Below are 17,831 nucleotides of genomic sequence, written 5' to 3'. Positions count from 1 at the left end.
TGCAGTTCATTTCATGAATACTACACACTGCTGCCAACATGCGTCAGTGGTGAAATGAATAAATGTATGTTAGTGAATGGGGTGCTAATCAAGTCAGGTCCCTTTTCTAGAATGGTATTGAACGTCTTGAATGTTGTTGGAGCTGTATTCATCTAGATTAACTGGTCAATATTCCATTACGTTCTTGATATGTGCCTCGTAAATGGTGGCTGGACTATGGAGAATCAGGGAAATTACTGATGTTAGAATTCTCATTCGCTGATGTCCTCTTCTAGCCTCAGTATTTATAAGACTGGGTCAATTCAGTTACTGGTCAACAGTAATTCTCAAAATGTTAATAGTGGGGGATTCAGCAGTGGTAATGCCACTGAATTTCAAGGGTAGAAGATTAGATTCTCTTTTTCAGATGATCATTGCCAAGCCTTGTGTGGTGCAAATATTAGAACATAGAACAGTACAACACAGTACAGGCCCTTTGGCCTAAAGTGTTGTGCCAAGCATTTATCTTAATCTAAGATCAACCTTACCTACACACCTCTCGATTTACTGTTGTCCATGTGCTTGTCCAGCAGTCGCCTAAATGTCCTTAATGTCTCTAAGTCTACTACCACCGCTGGCAGTGCATTCCATGCACTCACCACTCTCTGCGTAAAGAATCAATGTCTGACATCTCCCCTATACCTTCCTCCAATCATCTTAAAGTTATGACCCCTCGTGACAGACATTTCTGCACTGGGGAAACGTCTGGCTAGCTACTTTATCTATGCCTTTCATTACCTTGTACACTTCTTTCAAGTCACCTCTCTTCCTTCTCTGCAGTGTAAAAACCCTAGCTCACTCAACCTCTCTTCATGAGACAAGCCCTCCAATCCAGGCAGCATCCTGGTAAATCTCCTCTGCACCCTCTCTAAAGCCTCTACATCCTTACTATAATGAGGTGACCAGAAGTGTGGTCTATCCAGGGTTTCATAGAGCTGCAGCAAAGCCTTATGGCTCTTAAACTCAATCCCCCATTAACGAAAGCCAAAACACCATGCACTTTCTTAACAACCCTATCAACTTGGGTGGCGACTTTGAGGGATCTATATACGTTATCCCCAAAATTCCACTGTTACTCCACATTGCCAAGAATCCTGTTTTTGACCCTGTATTCAGCATTCAAATTCGACCTTCCAAAATGAATTACTTCACATTTATCCAGCTTGAACTCCATCTCCCACTTCTCAGCCCAGCTCTGCATCCTGTCGATGTAATGTCTTGTCGCCTGCAACAGCTCTCGACACTATCTACAACACCACTGACCTTTGTGTCATTGGCAAACTTACTACTCCACCCTTCCACTTTTTCATCCAAATCATTTATAAAAACTACGAAGAACAGAAGCCCAAGATCAGGTCCCTATGGGACATCACTGGTCACTGACCTCCAGGCAGAATACTTTCCATCCATTACCACTTGCTGTCTTGGCCGGCCACTTTTGTATCCAGACAGCCAAATTTCCCTGTATCCCATACCTCCTAACTTTCTGAATGAGCCTACCATGGAGAACCTTATCAAATGCCTTACTGAAATCCATATACACCACATCCACTGCTCGACCTTCATCAAATTGTCTCATCACATCCTCAAAGAACTCAGTTACGTTTGTGAGACATGACCTTCCCCTCACAAAGTCATGTTGACTATCATTAATTCAACTATATTTTTCCAAATAATCATATATCCTATCCCTCAGAATCCTTTCCAGTCCCTTGCTTATCACAGACATGAGACTAGTCTGTAAATCCCAGGGATTTCTCTATTCCTTTTCTTGAACAGATGAACAACATTAACCTCCCTCCAATCATCCAGTACTACTCCCATGGAGAGTGATGATGCAAAGATCATTGCCAAAGTCACAGCAATCTCATTTCTCACTTCCCGTAGTAACCTTGGATATATCTGGTCCTGCCCTGGGGTGTTATCTATCTTGATGCTCCCAGAATTTCCAGAACATCCACTTTCTTAATATCAATCTTTTCAAGCCTATTAACCTGGTCCATGGTGTTCTCACTATCAACAAGGTCCCACTCTGGTGAATACTGAAGCAAAAAGGCCTCCCCTGTCTCTTCAGAGTCCAGGCACACATTCCCTCCACTATCCCTGTTTGGCTCTACCCTTTCTCTGATCATTCTCTTAATCCTCATGTAAGTGTAAAGTGCCTTTGGGTTTTCCCTAATCCTTTCCACCAAGGCTTTTTTGTGCCCCTCCTAGCTCTCCTCAGTCCATTTTTGCGTTCTTTCCTAGTTACCTTGTAATCCTCTAAAGCTGTACCTGATCCTTACTTCTCAACTTTCATTCTCCCTCTTGACGAGAAGCTCTTCTTGCCACCCAAGGTTCCTTCACCTAGCCATTCCTTGCCTGTCTCATTGGAACAAAGTTATCCAACACTCACAACAAGTGCTCCTTAAACAGCCTCCACATTTCTGTTGTACATTTCCCAGAGAACAATTGTTCCCAATTTATACTCCACAGATTCTGTCTAATAGCAGTATAATTTCCTGTCCCTCAATTAAATGCCTTTCTATACAGTCTGTTCCTATCCCTCACCATAGCTATGGTAAAGGTGAGGCAGTTGTGGTCACTGTCACCGAATGCTCTCCCACTGAGAGATCTGACACCTGGCCTGGCTCGTTGCCAAGCACCAAATCTAAATTGGGCTCCTACCTAGTCGGCCTATCTACGTATTGAGTCAGTAATCCTTCCTGGACACACCTGACAAATTGATTTCATCCAGACCATCTGCACTAAGAGGTTTCCAATCAATATTGGGGAAGTTGAAGTCACCCATAACAACAAATGTGTTACATCTGCTTTCCAAGATCTGCTGTCCAATCTGTTCTTCCACCTCTCTGCTACTGTTGGGGGGGCGGGGGGTGTCTATAGAAAACACTCAGTGAAGTGGCTTCTCCTTTCCTGTTATTGACTTCCACCCATACTGACCCAGTAGACAAACATTCCTCAACAACCTCCTTTTGTGCAGCTGTGATGCACTCTCTAATCAACAATGCTACTTCCCCTCCTCTTTTATCCCCATCCCTATTCTTTTTAACAGATCTAAACCCTGGAAGATACAGCAACCCTTCCTGCCCCTCTGAAACCCATGTCTCCATTATGGTCACAATATCATTATTCCAAGTACTGATCCATGCTCTGAGTCCATCACTTTATTCCTGACACTCCTTGCATTGAAACAGACACACTTTAACCCATTTGGAAGGTTAACTGTGTATCCTTCCTGGCAGACTCTGCATTCTATTTCTGCCAGTTAAACAACTACCCTCTCTTCTGATCTGTAGCTGTGGTTCCCATCCCCCTGCCAAACTAGTTTAAACCCTTCCAAAGTGCTCTCGGAAATCTTCCACGCAGGACATTGGTGTCCTTTCAGTTTAAGTTCAATCTGTCTTCATGTATTGGTCCCACCTTACCCAGAAGGTACCCCAATGATCTACGTATCTGAAGTCCTCCTGCCTGCACTAGCCCTGTAGCCACATGTTTAGCTGCACTCGCTCCCTGTTTCTCACCTCATTAGCACATGGCACCAGTAGTAATCCTGAGATTTGTCCTGCTTTTTAACTTCCAACCTAACTCCCTGAAATCACCTTTTAGGTCCTTATCCCTTTTCCTGCCTCTGTCATTGGTGTCAATGTGCACCACGATTTCTAGCTGCTCACCCTTCCCCTTCAGAATCTTGAAGATTCGACCAGAGACATCCCAAACCCTGGCACCTGGGAGGCAACAATACCTTCCGGGAGTCCCGCTCATGACCACAGAATGTCTTGTCCGTTCCTGTAACTATTGAGTCTCCTACCACTAGCGCTTTTCTATTATCCCCCTTCTCTTCTGAGCCACAGAGTCAGGCTCAGCACCAGAGACCTGACCACTATGGTTTTCCCCCGGAAGGTGCCCCGCCCCACAACAGAATCCAAAATCGGATACTTATTGTTGAGGGGAATGGCTACAGGGGATCCCTCCACTGTCTGCCTGTTCCCTTTCCATACCCTGACTGTAACCCATCTACCTTTTTCTTGTACCTGAGGTCAGACTACCTCTCTGTTAACCCCTCCATCTCCCAAATGATCCAAAGCTCATCCAGCTCCAGCTCCAGCTCCAGTTCCCTAATGCAGTTTCCGAGGAGCTGAAGTTGGATCCACTTAGAGTCATACAGTCATAGAGATATACAGCACGGAAACAGACCCTTCGGTCCAACTCATCCATGCCGACCAGATACCCCAACCCAATCTAGTCCCACCTGCCAGCACCCGGCCCATATCCCTCCAAACCCTTCCTATTCATATACCCATCGAAATACCTTTTAAATATTGCAATTGTACCAGCCTCCACCACTTTATCTGGTAGCTCATTCCATACATGTACCACCCTCTGCACGAAAAATATTGCCCCTTAGGTCTCTTTTATATCTTTCCCCTCTCACCCTAAACCTATACCCTCTAGTTCTGGACTCCCCCATCCCAGGGAAAATACTTTGTCTATTTACCCTATCCATGTCCCTCATGATTTTATAAACCTCAGTAAGGTCACCCTCACTCTCTGACACTCCAGGAAAAATAGCCCCAGCCTATTCAACCTCTCCCTATGGTTCAAATCCTCCAACATCCTTGTAAATCTTTTCTGAATTCTTTCAAGTTTCACAACATCTTTCCGATAGGAAGGAGACCAAAGTTGCATGCAGTATTCCAACAGTGTCCTAACCAAAGTCCTGTACAGCTGCAACATGACCTCCCAACTCCTGTACTCAATACTCTGACCAATAAAGGAAAGCATACCAAACGCCTTCTTCACTATCCTATCTACCTGCAACTCTACTTTCAAGGGGCTATGAACCTGCACTCCAAGGTCTCTTTGTTCAGCAACACTCCCGAGGACCTTACCATTAAGTGTATAAGTTCTGCTAAGATTTGCTTTCCAAAAATGCAGCACTTGGCATTAAATTAAACTCCATCTGCCACATCTCAGCCCATTGGCCCATATGATCAAGATCCCATTGTAATCTGAGGTAACATTCTTCGCTGTCCACTACACTGTCCAATTTTGGTGTCATCTGCAAACTTACTAACTATACCTCCTATGCTCACATCCAAATCATGTGTATAGATGATGAAACGTAGTGGACCCAGCACCGATCCTTGTGGCACTCCACTGATCGCAGGCCTCCAGTCTGAAAAACAATCCTCCACCACCACCCTCTGTCTTCTACCTTTGAGCCAGTTATGTATCCAAATGGCTAGTTCTCCCGGTATTCCATGAGGTCTTTTTGCAGATGATGTCAGTGGGGACATTAGTGGTGACCCTTACCTCCCACATCCTACATGAGAAGTATGCAATTGCCCTAACATCCATTCTCACTATTCTGAATTCCCAAAGAGACTATCGAAAAAACTAGTAACTTTAACAAATTGGTGCACAGAACCTTTTTTGTTTTGGTGAGAGGAGGAGGATGGGTTGGAGATACTACCTAAGTAGTGTTTCGGGTATAGCAACCACCCAAATATATTACCTCAATTACTCAGCAGTTCCCATGTCTGCTCCTGCTCAGCGTGCGCTCTGCCTAATCATGAGGTAAGTTTTTAAACAATTCCCAGCAGCATCCTCGTCCTCACTCTCGCTGCTCTCACTGCTGCTACAAAAATGGAGCTTGACGCTTACTATTCAAGCATGGATATTGCCCAGGTTCTGGTGCATGTATGAATGGACTGCATCAGTATTTGAATAGTCATGAATTTCAGCAAGCAATCATCAGTGAATAACTCAACTTCATTTCACTTTGCTTATTGAATGCAATTGTTTTGTCCACGCGTGGGTGAGTGGCTGTGTCAGAAACCAAACTGACCTTTGGTGAGTAGATTATTGCTGTGTAGATTTGCATGATAACAAGACACCTTTCAACACTTTGAGAATAGTAAAGGATTCTGGGTAGTCCAAGATGGAGGACGGGAAAAATTTCTGGCTATAACAGCTGCTCCTTTATTGAGGTATTTTGGGTGTTGGAGGTGATTTCCTCGAATTCCAGGAGCAGCAATTACTGTTTTATATGCGGTTGCATTGTTTTGGAACTTTGGAAAAGAAGATTCAAAACAACAGCAGTTTTAAAAGGGAGAAGAACAAACGAAGGAAGCACATGGTGAGGTCAGTGCAGGAGAGAGAGAGAGAGAAAGAAAGGCATTTGGGTGTGTATATGACTAGGAAGAGTTTGGAGGGATATGGGCAGGGTGCAGGCAGGTGGGACTAGATTGGGTTGGGATGTCTGGTCAGCATGGACAGGTTGGACTGAAGGGTCTGTTTCCATGCTGTATATCTCTATGCCTCTAATAGACTGATGGAGCAGCAATTGACTGGACAGGATCTCCTTGGGCAATTTTCCATAGTGTCAGGTAGATGGCAGTATTGTAGCTGCACTGGAAGAGCTTGGTTAGGGATGTGCCTGATTTGGAGTGCAAGTGCTACTGCTGGGGTTGGTCAGGGTCAGATAACCTTTGTGGTATCCAGTGCCTTCAGCTGTTAGTGATATCATATGGAATGAGTGGAATTATTTGACCATGGATAATTTGGTGATGGGGCACAAAAAATGTTCAATTACATGTAAGAGCACTTCTGACTATATAAAAAAGCATTACTTGAAGCTTGGCTCTATGATGCAGTGGACCTCTAGAGGAGGCCCAGATGGATTATCCACTTGGCACTTATGTCTAAAGATGGTTGCAAATGTTCCAGTCTTCCATTTTTAGTGAAGTCCTAGGTTTCCCCATCATTGAAAATAGGGACATTTGTGAAACCTTCTCCTCGTGTTAATTGCTTAATTGGTCCACTGTCATTTGCACCTGCATGTGGCAGAATTGTAGAACTTCAATTTAATTCATTGGTTATGGGGTTACTTTATTATGTCAATTACATGCTGCTTCTGCTGTTTGCTGTGCAAGGATTCCTATATTGGGGCTCAAACCAGTTTGCACCTCACTTTTAAAAATGCTGAAGCATATTCTCCTCCATTTCCCATTGAACCAAGCTTATGGTGGTAGTAGAACGATGATAAACCAAGCCATGAGATTACAGATTGTAGTTGTCGAATGAATTAGCTACTGCGAATAACCTAGGGTATCTCTCTGATAGTGGTAAACAATGCAATGAAGTGTGTCCCAAGTATAATGATAGTACTTTGTCTCTCCAAGGATTGTGGTGTCACTTCTACTAGTACTGTCATGTACTGGGTGCGTTTGTGATAGGTAAATTGGTCGGGGTGAGTTCAAGTAGATCTTTCCCTGTTTTTGGTTTGCTCATTACTTGCTGCAGTCCCACCCTGGCAGATAAGTCAGTCGAGGTGCTACTCTGCCACCCTTGGTACATTCTGTGAATTGCTACTCTCACTGCTTCTTCCAAGTGGTGGTCAACATGGAGGAGTACTGATTCATTGGTTGACGGAGAGTGGTAGGTGGCAATCAAAGGAGCTTTGAACTGATGACAAAGACATCATGGAGTTTGGAGTCAATGTTAAAACACTCTCATGGCAACTCCATCCCAGCAGTAGCCACTGCATTGCTGGTGGGACAGAACGTATACAAGAATTGTGACAGAGAGGTTGTGACAAGCAGTAGGGAATTATGCTGAGGGAATTACTGTGTCAGACTGTTGCTTGACTGATCTGCAGGATAGATTTTCTGATAGACAGTGTAGTGAAGAAAGCATTTGGTATATTTGCCTTTATTGGTTAGTGCATTGAGTATAGGTGTTGGGATGTCATGTTGCAGCTGTACAGGACATTGGTAGACTGCTTTTGGAATACTGCATTCAATTCTGGTCTCCCTGCTATAGGAAAGATGTAGTTAAACTTGCAAGGGTGCAGACAAGATTTACATGGATGTTGCTGGGGTTGGAGGGTTTGAATTATAGGGAGAGGCTGTCTAGACAAACCTATAGACTGGGGCTGGGATGCTTAGCGGTGACCTTATAGAGGTTTATAAAATCATGAAGGGCATGGATAGGGTGAATAGACAAGATCTTTTTCTCAGGGTAGGGGACTCCAAAACTAGAGGGCATAGGGTTAAGGTGAGAGGGGAAGATATAAAAGGGACCTAAAGGCAAAATTTTCATGCAGAAGGTGGCATGCATATAAAATAAATTGCCAGAGGAAGTGGTGGAGGCTGGAAGAATTACAACATTTAAAAGACATCTGGATGGGTATATGAATAGGAAGGGTTTAAGGGGATGTAGGGCAAATGTTGGCAAATGGGACTAGATTAATTTAAGTTATCTGGGTGGAGTGAACAAGTTGGACTGAAGGGTCTGTTTCCATGCTGTACAACTCTGCGACTCTATGGTTTTGATTCAAGCCGGATGTTAACAAGGAAAATTTAAAGGCCATAAACAGAAATTTCTGGAGCAGGTCTGGTAACATCTTAGGGGAGATAACAGTGTCAATGTTTTAAGTGCAGTGACAGTTTATTAGAACACCACACAGTTGCTGACAGACCTGGCTACATGTACTAGTTATGAATAGTGATTTTGTATATCATGAGAAATATTAAACCTATATTACAAGACAGCTGCATTGTTCTTTCTGCAGTGGTCAAAGCTCTAATCCATTGATCCATTGTAAATCAAAGCAGTTGTCATATGTTGGCAGATAGGTATGCCAGTGTCTCTTGTTACGTACAGGTCAGGTTGGCTTCTGTTCTCAATGCAACTATGAAATACAGTAACTGATGCTATGTCAAATTAATTGATTTTCATGAATGCAATTAGTAGTTTTATAAACATAAGAAAAATGCAATTCAAATTCCTTTGCCCAGAACTAACCCTTACTCCAAATTCCAAATAGGCACATGTGGAAACAGTACAAACTGGAAGTATAATAGGGTAGAATTTTGAAACTTATTTCATGTTTTGAATCAAATCTGGAATTTAATGAGACTAAGGCACAAAGTTGGTGCAAGACTATTATTTTCGAGGTTTCGAGGTGCTTCGCAAAGCAGAGGAAGAACACCTACACAACATCTTCAGAATCAACAGGTAACCAAAACGTGTAGTCCGCTGCTACCTACTCGACAGACCACAACAGGAAGACACAACACATCCGGACACATTGGCCACACTGCCATACATTAAGGACATATCAGAAATGACAACCAGACTACTCTGACCCTGGGTATCATGGTAGCCCACAAACCAACTACCACACAATGACAGCGACTAACAAGTATTAAGGATCAACATACCCACAACCGACAGGACCAATGTTATATACAAAATACCATGTAAAAACTGCTAAAAGCACTACGTAGGGCAAACAGGAAAGAAATTAGCCACCAGGGTACATGGACACCAACTAGCCACCAAGAGACATGACCAGCTATCACTTGTATCCATACATGGACAATGAAGGACACCAATTCGACTGAGACAATGCATCATTCCTCAGACAAGCCATCAGAGACATGCATGGAAATTCCTGGAAGCCTAGCACTCAACCCGGAACTCCATTAACAAACATGCAGAGTTGGACCACATATACCAACTACTAAGAAACAGAACCAGCAACAAAACCAGAAATGACACCACCAACCCCAGTAGACTTAGACACATAAATAGCAAGTGGAACAGAACACCAATGCTTCACCAAAGATGCATTGATGATGTTACCTAGATTGGCTATGAAGTGTCTGCAAACAAACATACCAGCTCAGCAAGCAAGTCAACAGCCTCATCCACATCCTGAGATACAAATCTTCTTGGTTGCGTACCTGCCTACCTGGTGATAAGATCCATTGAAAATTCCCTTGAATGTCTTCATCCAGCAATTCCAGTGTACAAGAATGATCCAACATTGTTTGTTCTTGAGTTTGCTCATCCTTCCAGATGGGTCTAATTTATGACAAGATTACACATGTAATGTATGTGGAGATATGATAGTAAAATGGTTTTCAGCCTTCTTGTTGTACACTGTGTTTGCAAATATTCTAGTGATGCAAATTTGAACTAAATTCAGATCCATTAAGGTCAGCAGTCAGAATCCACTCCACCAGACTACTGGACCACTCAAATGTAAGAAACCTGCGAGGAAACGGGGTAAGCGTGCCGGCCTGCCAGTAAGACTGAGACTACACGGTTTCAAGAACCCCCTTCCTAGCTTACTCCTGGCAAATGTACAATCTTTGGAGAACAAGATGGATGAACTCAGATCACTGCTCAGCTTCCAGCATGAACTGCAGGACTGCCGTGCACTCTGCTTCACAGAAACCTGGCTCAACCCATCTATTCCTGACTGCACGCTTCAGGCTGATTGTTTTTCTATCTATTGTATGGACTGCACAGCATCGTTAGGTAAGACAAAGGGTGGAGCAGTTTGCTTTTTAATCAACAACTTGTGGTGCATGGATATTGCAACCCTGGGCAACCATTGATCCCCAAACCTTGAACTCCTCAGCATCAAATGCTGCCCCTTCTATGTACATGCAAATTTACTGCTGCTATACTAACTGCTGTGTACATTCCGCCACACAAGCAAAGGTTGAGGAAGCTCTGGGTGTGCTGTACTCCACCACTAACACCCTGGAGACGGAACACCCCGAGGCCCAGTTTATTGTGACTAGCAACTTAAATCAAGTCAATCTAAGGAAGGTGTTGCCCAAGTACCACCAGAACATTACCTGCCCCACTACGGGCCCGAACATTTTAGACCATTACTACACTGGAAGGATGCCTATCGCTCCATCCCCCACCCTCATTTCGAGAACTCCGACCACAATGCCTTGCTTCTTCTCCCGGCTAATAGGCAAAAGGTCAAGCAGGAGACCCCCTCGTGGATACAGGTCCAGTGCTGGTCGGAGGAGGCAAGGGATCAACTCTGGTGTTGTCTGGAAATGGCTGATATACCGAGGAAGTCAATCCGGGTGTTCCCCAACAGGAAACCCTGGATGAATCAGGACATACAGAACCTGCTAAAAACCAGGCGTGAGACCTTCAGATCAGGAGACCCACTCAAATATAAGGAATCCAAGTATGACCTTCACAGAGTCATTAAGACAGCCAAGGACCAATACCATTCCAAACTAGAGACCCAGACAGACACCCGGCATCTAAGGACTGAATGACATCGCAAGTCCTAAAAAGAGACAGTGCAAGATAGCAGACAATGACATATCCCTCCTAGATCATCTCAACGTCTTCTATGCTCGCTTTGAGCAGAATTTTGGTGGAGAGGTTACACCTATTCTGACAAGTTCTGATGAACCTATCCCAGCAGTCACTGCATCAGAGGTCAGATCAATTTTCCTTCATGTGAATCCAAGGAAAGTGATGGGACCAGATGAGTACCAGGCCGTGCACTCAGAGCATGTGCAGATCAACTAGCAGAAGTCTTCTCGGGCATCTTCAACCTCTCCCTGCAGTAGACCACTGTCCCTGCCTGTTTCAAGGGGGCCAACATCATCCCTGCGCCTAAGAAGGCTCATGCAGCATGTCTCAATGACTACTGCCCAGTGGCTCTAACTTCGGTGGTCATGAAGTGCTTTGAAAGGTTGGTCATGGCATTAATCAACTCCAGCCTCCCTACTACTCTTGACCAACTCCAATTTGCCTATCAGACCAACAGATCCATGTTAGATGCCATATCACTTGCCCGTCACTCCTCCCTAGATCATCTTGATACCAAGAACAGCTACGTAAGAATCCTACTTATTGACTACAGTTCAGCCTTCAATACTATTATCCCCTTGAGACTGATTACTAAACTTAGTAATCTCAAACTAAGCCCCACTCTCTGCAACTGGATCCTCAGTTTCCTGACCCACAGGCCACAATCAGAGAGGATCGGGGACAATATTTCATCCTCACTAACACTCAACACTCGAGCCCCCAGGGGTGCATACTCAGCCCCCCTACTGTACTCACTCTATACCCATGACTGCATCGCCAAATACCAGACTAATGCCATTCACAAGTACGCTGATGACACCACCATAGTTGGTCGATTCTCAGATGGCGACGAAACAGACTATAGACAGAAGGTGGAAGACCTGGAAAAATGGTGCATTGAGAACAACCTAACTCTCAATGTCAGCAAAACCAAGGAATTCATTACTGACTTTTGGCAGGATGTTACTCATGTCCCCCCTACATATTAACAGCACAGAGATGGAATGAGTGGACAGTGTCAAGCTCTTGGGAGCGGTCATCCACAACAAGCTTTCTTGGACTCTTCATGTGAACGCACTGGTTACAAAGGCCCGACAACTTCTCTTCTTCCTCAGGCAGCTGAGGAAATTTGGCATGATGGCATATACTCTTGCCAATTTTTATAGGTGCGCCATTGAGAGCATTCTGTCTGGATGTATCACTGCCTGGTATGGCAACTATACCATTTAAGGTTGGAAATGGTTACTGAGAGTGGTGAACTTGGCCTGGACAATCACAAAGACCATCTATAGAATCCATCTTCCAGGCCCACCAGTATTCTCAAAGAGTCACCCCACCTTAGCAATGTTTTTCTACAACCTCTACCATCAGGGAGAAGGTAGAGAAGCCTGAACACACGCACCAGCCGGTTTTGTAACAGTTTCTACCCTACTGTTGTCAGAATACTGAATGGACTCTCAAGCTCTTAACATTCGCCTGTACCTATGTTTTTGTTTTTGCTGCTGTTCACCTTTTATTTACTATCTATGCTACTTACCTATGTGATCTGCCTGTATCGCTCACAAAACAAAACTTTTCACTGTGCCTCGGTACATGTGACAATAAATTCAATTCAATTCAGGACTTTGGCATTGCAGGAAAGCAGGGAAATAAATATTATCTTTTCCTTAACTGCAGGCACTTTCCTCATTCCTGAAGAAGGGCTCATGCCCGAAACGTCAATTCTCCTGCTCCTTGGCTGCTGCCTGACCTGCTGCGCTTTTCTAGCAACACATTTTTAGCTCTGATCTCCAGCATCTGCAGTCCTCACTTTCTCCTTAACTGCAGGCAATAAAGTTTATGTCCTTTCAACTTTCTTTCAGAATCTTGGTTATTTTCTATAAAGCTTAAGAAATTCTGGTATATATAATGGCTTACAAAATTGTATCTAAGTCATCTATGAATCAGTAAATTTTGTTAAATTGAGTAATACATGGTCTATTAATGTCACTAACATTTATGATGGGATGGTCACAAAGAGTATTGTGAATGGGTTCACGTCATTGTATAATCACAGCAAAGATATAGGAACAGATTTGTGGCTATCTTGTTAACAATACATTCTCAGATCTCTAGTCTTACAAGAATTGATTATGCATTAGCTTTTACCTGAGTATTATTTTCATGTTCTTATTCAATTTCTCATAGAAGAGTTATCATCTTTGGGACAGGTTGTAGTTGGTGGTACATTGATACATTTTCTAATCAACCTGTCCAGAGATGTAACTATATACCCCTGGAGCATATGCATCTTGAATTTGGAGTTTCTGTTCCAGAGGTAGGGACACTATCACTGCATAAGATGAGAGTTTGATGTATGGCAATCATCTTTGTATCATTTAAAATTTTACATTGACCTCCCTTCTAGCGCCAATGCCATGGCAGAAGGGTGATTTAAGGAAAATAGGTTACTGAAAATGAGGTTGGCAAAATGAGCTTTGTTAATTTAGTCCTTTTAGCCTGAGATCATCAAAATAGATTATGTTTCAAACTAAAATTAGTGACTCATTGTGAAAAAGTGCCATTTTTCTGCTGCTCGAGATAGGACAGTGCAATATCTCAAAACGGACCTGGATAAATGCTAAAATGATCAAGAAACCTGAAAGTGAGGTGAATGGATTCGCGACACCGATCGAACCAGGTTCTAAAGGATTATTTTGCTGTAGTTCAATTCTTTTCTTTGGTTACTATAATAATTTTGATAAACGCTTTCAAAAGGAAAGTGAATAGGCACTTGAGGGAAATAAATTTGCAGGACTATAGGCTAGAGGATGGGAATGGGACTGACTGAATTGTCTAATAAGAGCCGGAATTGACACGATGGTCGAACTGGCCCCTGCTGATGTTGCAAATGTTTCAATGATTCTAATTTTAAGATGTTAAACTATTAATCGGGGAATAACTACAAAATTGGTGAAAGAAAACAACTTTGAAGATCTCCCATATTTTTATATTGGACATGATACTAATCAGGGCGCAGTCTATCTGCTGTCACAAGACTTCAAAAACAAAGTTAAAAATCACACAACACCAGGTTATAATCGTGACGAAGGAGCAGCGCTCCGAAAGCTAGTGCTTCCAAAATAAACCCGTTGGACTATAACCTGGTGTTGTGTGATTTTTAACTTTGTCCACCTCAATCTAACACCAACTGCTCGACATCATGGCTTCGAAAAGAAAGTTGGGGAGAGCGAAGCGTGCGGCATGACGTTCCCAACGCATTGAGAGAAAAACTCCACGCCGTGACAGGGAGGGAAGACGCTTTCATTGCTGCTCTGACGTTTCCTTAGCTCATCTGCCCCGGCGAAGCGGAGAGATGTCTGGATTGTGTGCGCACACTTTCCCTCACTGAAAACAGCTGCTGTTCGAGACAACTAGAGCGGCAACTAAACTCCACTGTGAAATCGAGCCGGCGGTTTCACAGCTGTAACTATTAAACCTTGAATAAGAATTATTTTTGGTTATCTTTTGACTTATATCCGGGTTTAGATCAGTTATTTCAAAGAAGCTGAGTAGGACACCGCACAATAAGGTGAGCGTCTCTCTTGTTATATACATCTTCCACGAGGACAGGTTTTTCAATTCTGATTAATCAGACTGTAAATAAACCAGCCCGGTTTCTCTTTCCACTTCCCCTGAAAACTGATGTTACTCGTCTATTTTGTTTTTATTTCCCTGGATACCGAAGTATATTATTTTCGGGCAGTTAATCTTTTTCTGCTCATAACCCTTAAAGACTCTCTTGCTTTCATCGTACCTTAAGAACGCAGCCAATTTGCTATGGATTTCCTCGATTGTTTCAACACCCCGTCATGTTTTGTGCCCAAACCCATTAATCTGATCGCAAAAAAAAAATTGTTGTTTTGAAAGGTCGAGCAAATCCGTTCTGATGGAAACGGGATACCATTTTAATGAATCTCTTAATCTTTTAAATTGTTACAACTGGCCAAGTCTACGGCTAATGTAGACATCGATCGCCACTGTGAAATGAAACAGGTTTGTTTTTCCTAAATAAAGTATCTAGTCCGGTCTAACATTGTGCGATATAACATAGTGTCTGATTGATTATTGTAGTTTTACAACAGGAATTGAAGTATTTGACACGCATTTGCAATCGTGCAAAAAAAAGGCAACAATTTCACCATTCAACCCCCAAAGGGAGTTGAATAATGTCAATCAGCCTTGTCATGTTTTTTTCCTCCTATTCCAGGTAGTTGGTGATTTAAAAATAGCGACTGTAGTGATGCCTATTGGAAAATTATTTAAGTGTGCACCTGGTACTTTTTGAATCTACGCCATGTGATGGACAACCCTTAAAGAATTAAGAACAATAACATCCTGGAATATTCCCACTTCTGTTTAACCCTTGCCTAAAATCAGCCAACTGGGTTTTTAAACAATTGTTTGCTTTCAGGATTTTTCAGGGATTACTTGCCCAGTGTAAAATTTGTGAATTACCCAATTTCATATGTATTGTTGGCAGAAACAACTATGAAGAACAAGATTGTCAGTAATCACTATCAGTTGTCATTCTCTTGCTACCAAATGCCATCCTGGAGTCTTATAGGATTATTGAGTATTTTTAAAAAGCATTTTAAAACTTATCTATCCTCATAGAGTGATATGCATGACAAAGATGAAAAGAATGGTGGGAATTTGTGATAAAAATCAGGAAATATATAATTGTGATTAACTGGAAAGGAAAAATAGACCAATTCCAAACTGCCTAGTTTAGGTCCTCCATTGGAATGATATTTATGCAACTAAGTAATAGGGAAAAAGCAGAAGAATGGGATTGAGAAACATGTCATGAGTGAATGATGGAGCAGACTGGATGGACCAAATAGTCTAATTCTGCTCCTATTTGTTATGGTGTGATCGTCTTTGTGACCTTCTTCAGCTTTACAATCTCCTCTAATGCAGCCTCTTTTTCAATCACTACTCCCTGAAACACCATAATTAGAGAAACACTGAAAGAACTGCGAGTGCTGTAAATCAGAAACAAAAATAGAAGTTGCAGGAAAAGCTCAGCAGGTCAGGCAGCATCTATGAAGAGAAATCAGAGTTAACGTTTCAGGTTCAGTGACCCTTCCTCAGAACCATTAGAGGCTGTCCGAACAATCTCCTCAGCTCGACATTTTAGAATTCCCTCCCTAGACTTTTCTATCAATCACTCTTTTAAAATTGAACATAGAACATTATAGGGCAGCACAGGCTCTTTCGCCCTCGATGTTGCACTAACCTGTGAAACCAATCTGAAGCCCATCTAACCTACACTATTCCATTTTCATATGTTTATTCAATGACAATTTTAATGCCCTTGAAGTTGGTGTGTCTACTTCTGTTGCAGGCAGTGTGTTCCACACCCCTACTACTCCGAGTAAAGAACCTACCTCTGACATCTGTCTTTTATATATCATCCCTCAATTTAAAGCGAACTCCTCTTGTGGTAGCCATCACCATCCGAGGAAAAAGGCTCTCACTGTGCACCCTATCTACCCTCTGGTTATATTATATGTCTCAGTTAAGTCATTTCTCAACCTTCTCTCTAATGAAAACAGCCTCAAGTCCCTCAGCCTTTCTTTGTAAACCTTCCCTCCATACCAGGCAATATCCTAGTAAATCTCCTTTGCACCCTTTCCAACCTTCTACATCCTTCCTATAATGCAGTGACCAGAATTGTACACAGTACTCGAAGTGTGGCTACACCAGAGGTTTGTATAGCTGCAACATGATCTCATTGGTTCTGAAGTTCAATCTCTCTACTAATAAAAGCTAATACATTGTATGCCTTCTTAACAATCCTGGATTCAGGGGTAGCCATGGGCACACGTATGGGCCCCAGCTATGCCTGTCTCTTTGTTGGCTACGTAGAACAGTCGATCTTCCGTAATTACATCAGCACCACTCCACCTCTTCCTCCGCCACGAGGAGGTTGAGCAATTCATCAACTTCACCAACACATTCCACCCTGACCTTAAATTTACCTGGTAAAAACAATGACTGCAGATGCTGGAAATCAGATTCTGGATTAGTGGTGCTGGAAGAGCACAGCAGTTCAGGCAGCATCCAAGTAGCTTCGAAATCAACGTTTCGGGCAAAAGCCCTTCATCAGGAATAAAGGCAGTGAGCCTGAAGTGTGGAGAGATAAGCTAGAGGAGGGTGGGGGTGGGGAGAAAGTAGCATAGAGTACAATGGGTGAGTGGGGGAGGGGATGAAGATGATAGGTCAAGGAGGAGAGGGTGGAGTGGATAGGTGGAAAAGAAGATAGGCAGGTAGGACAAGTCCGGACAAGTTATGGGGACAGTTACTGAGCTGGAAGTTTAGAACTAGGGTGAGGTGGGGGAAGGGGAAATGAGGAAACTGTTGAAGTCCACATTGATGCCCTGGGGTTGAAGTGTTCCGAGGCGGAAGATGCGGCGTTCTTCCTCCAGGCATCTGGTGGTGAGGGAGCGGCGGTGAAGGAGGCTCAGGACCTCCATGTCCTCGGCAGAGCGGGAGGAGGAGTTGAAATGTTGGGCCACGGGGCGGTGTGGTTGATTGGTGCGGGTGTCCCGGAGATGTTCCCTAAAGCGCTCTGCTAGGAGGCGCCCAGTCTCCCCAAT

At 43.2% G+C, this 17,831-nt stretch overlaps 1 protein-coding gene across 1 annotated transcript in view; it reads left to right on the top strand.

The window, feature by feature from the left end:
* Positions 1 to 14,509: 14,509 nt before the first annotated feature.
* Positions 14,510 to 17,831, top strand: part of LOC140479915 (ras-related protein Rab-3B) — a 168,501-nt gene continuing 165,179 nt past the window's right edge. The window contains exon 1 of the mRNA XM_072574288.1: positions 14,510 to 14,758. The gene's annotated coding sequence lies outside the window, so the exon portion shown is untranslated. The remainder of the gene's footprint in view (positions 14,759 to 17,831) is intronic.

The sequence above is a fragment of the Chiloscyllium punctatum genome, chromosome 7 (assembly GCF_047496795.1).
Source record: "Chiloscyllium punctatum isolate Juve2018m chromosome 7, sChiPun1.3, whole genome shotgun sequence".
In the NCBI taxonomy this organism is placed as follows: Eukaryota; Metazoa; Chordata; class Chondrichthyes; order Orectolobiformes; family Hemiscylliidae; genus Chiloscyllium; species Chiloscyllium punctatum.
This window is presented reverse-complemented; position numbering and strand designations above follow the sequence as displayed.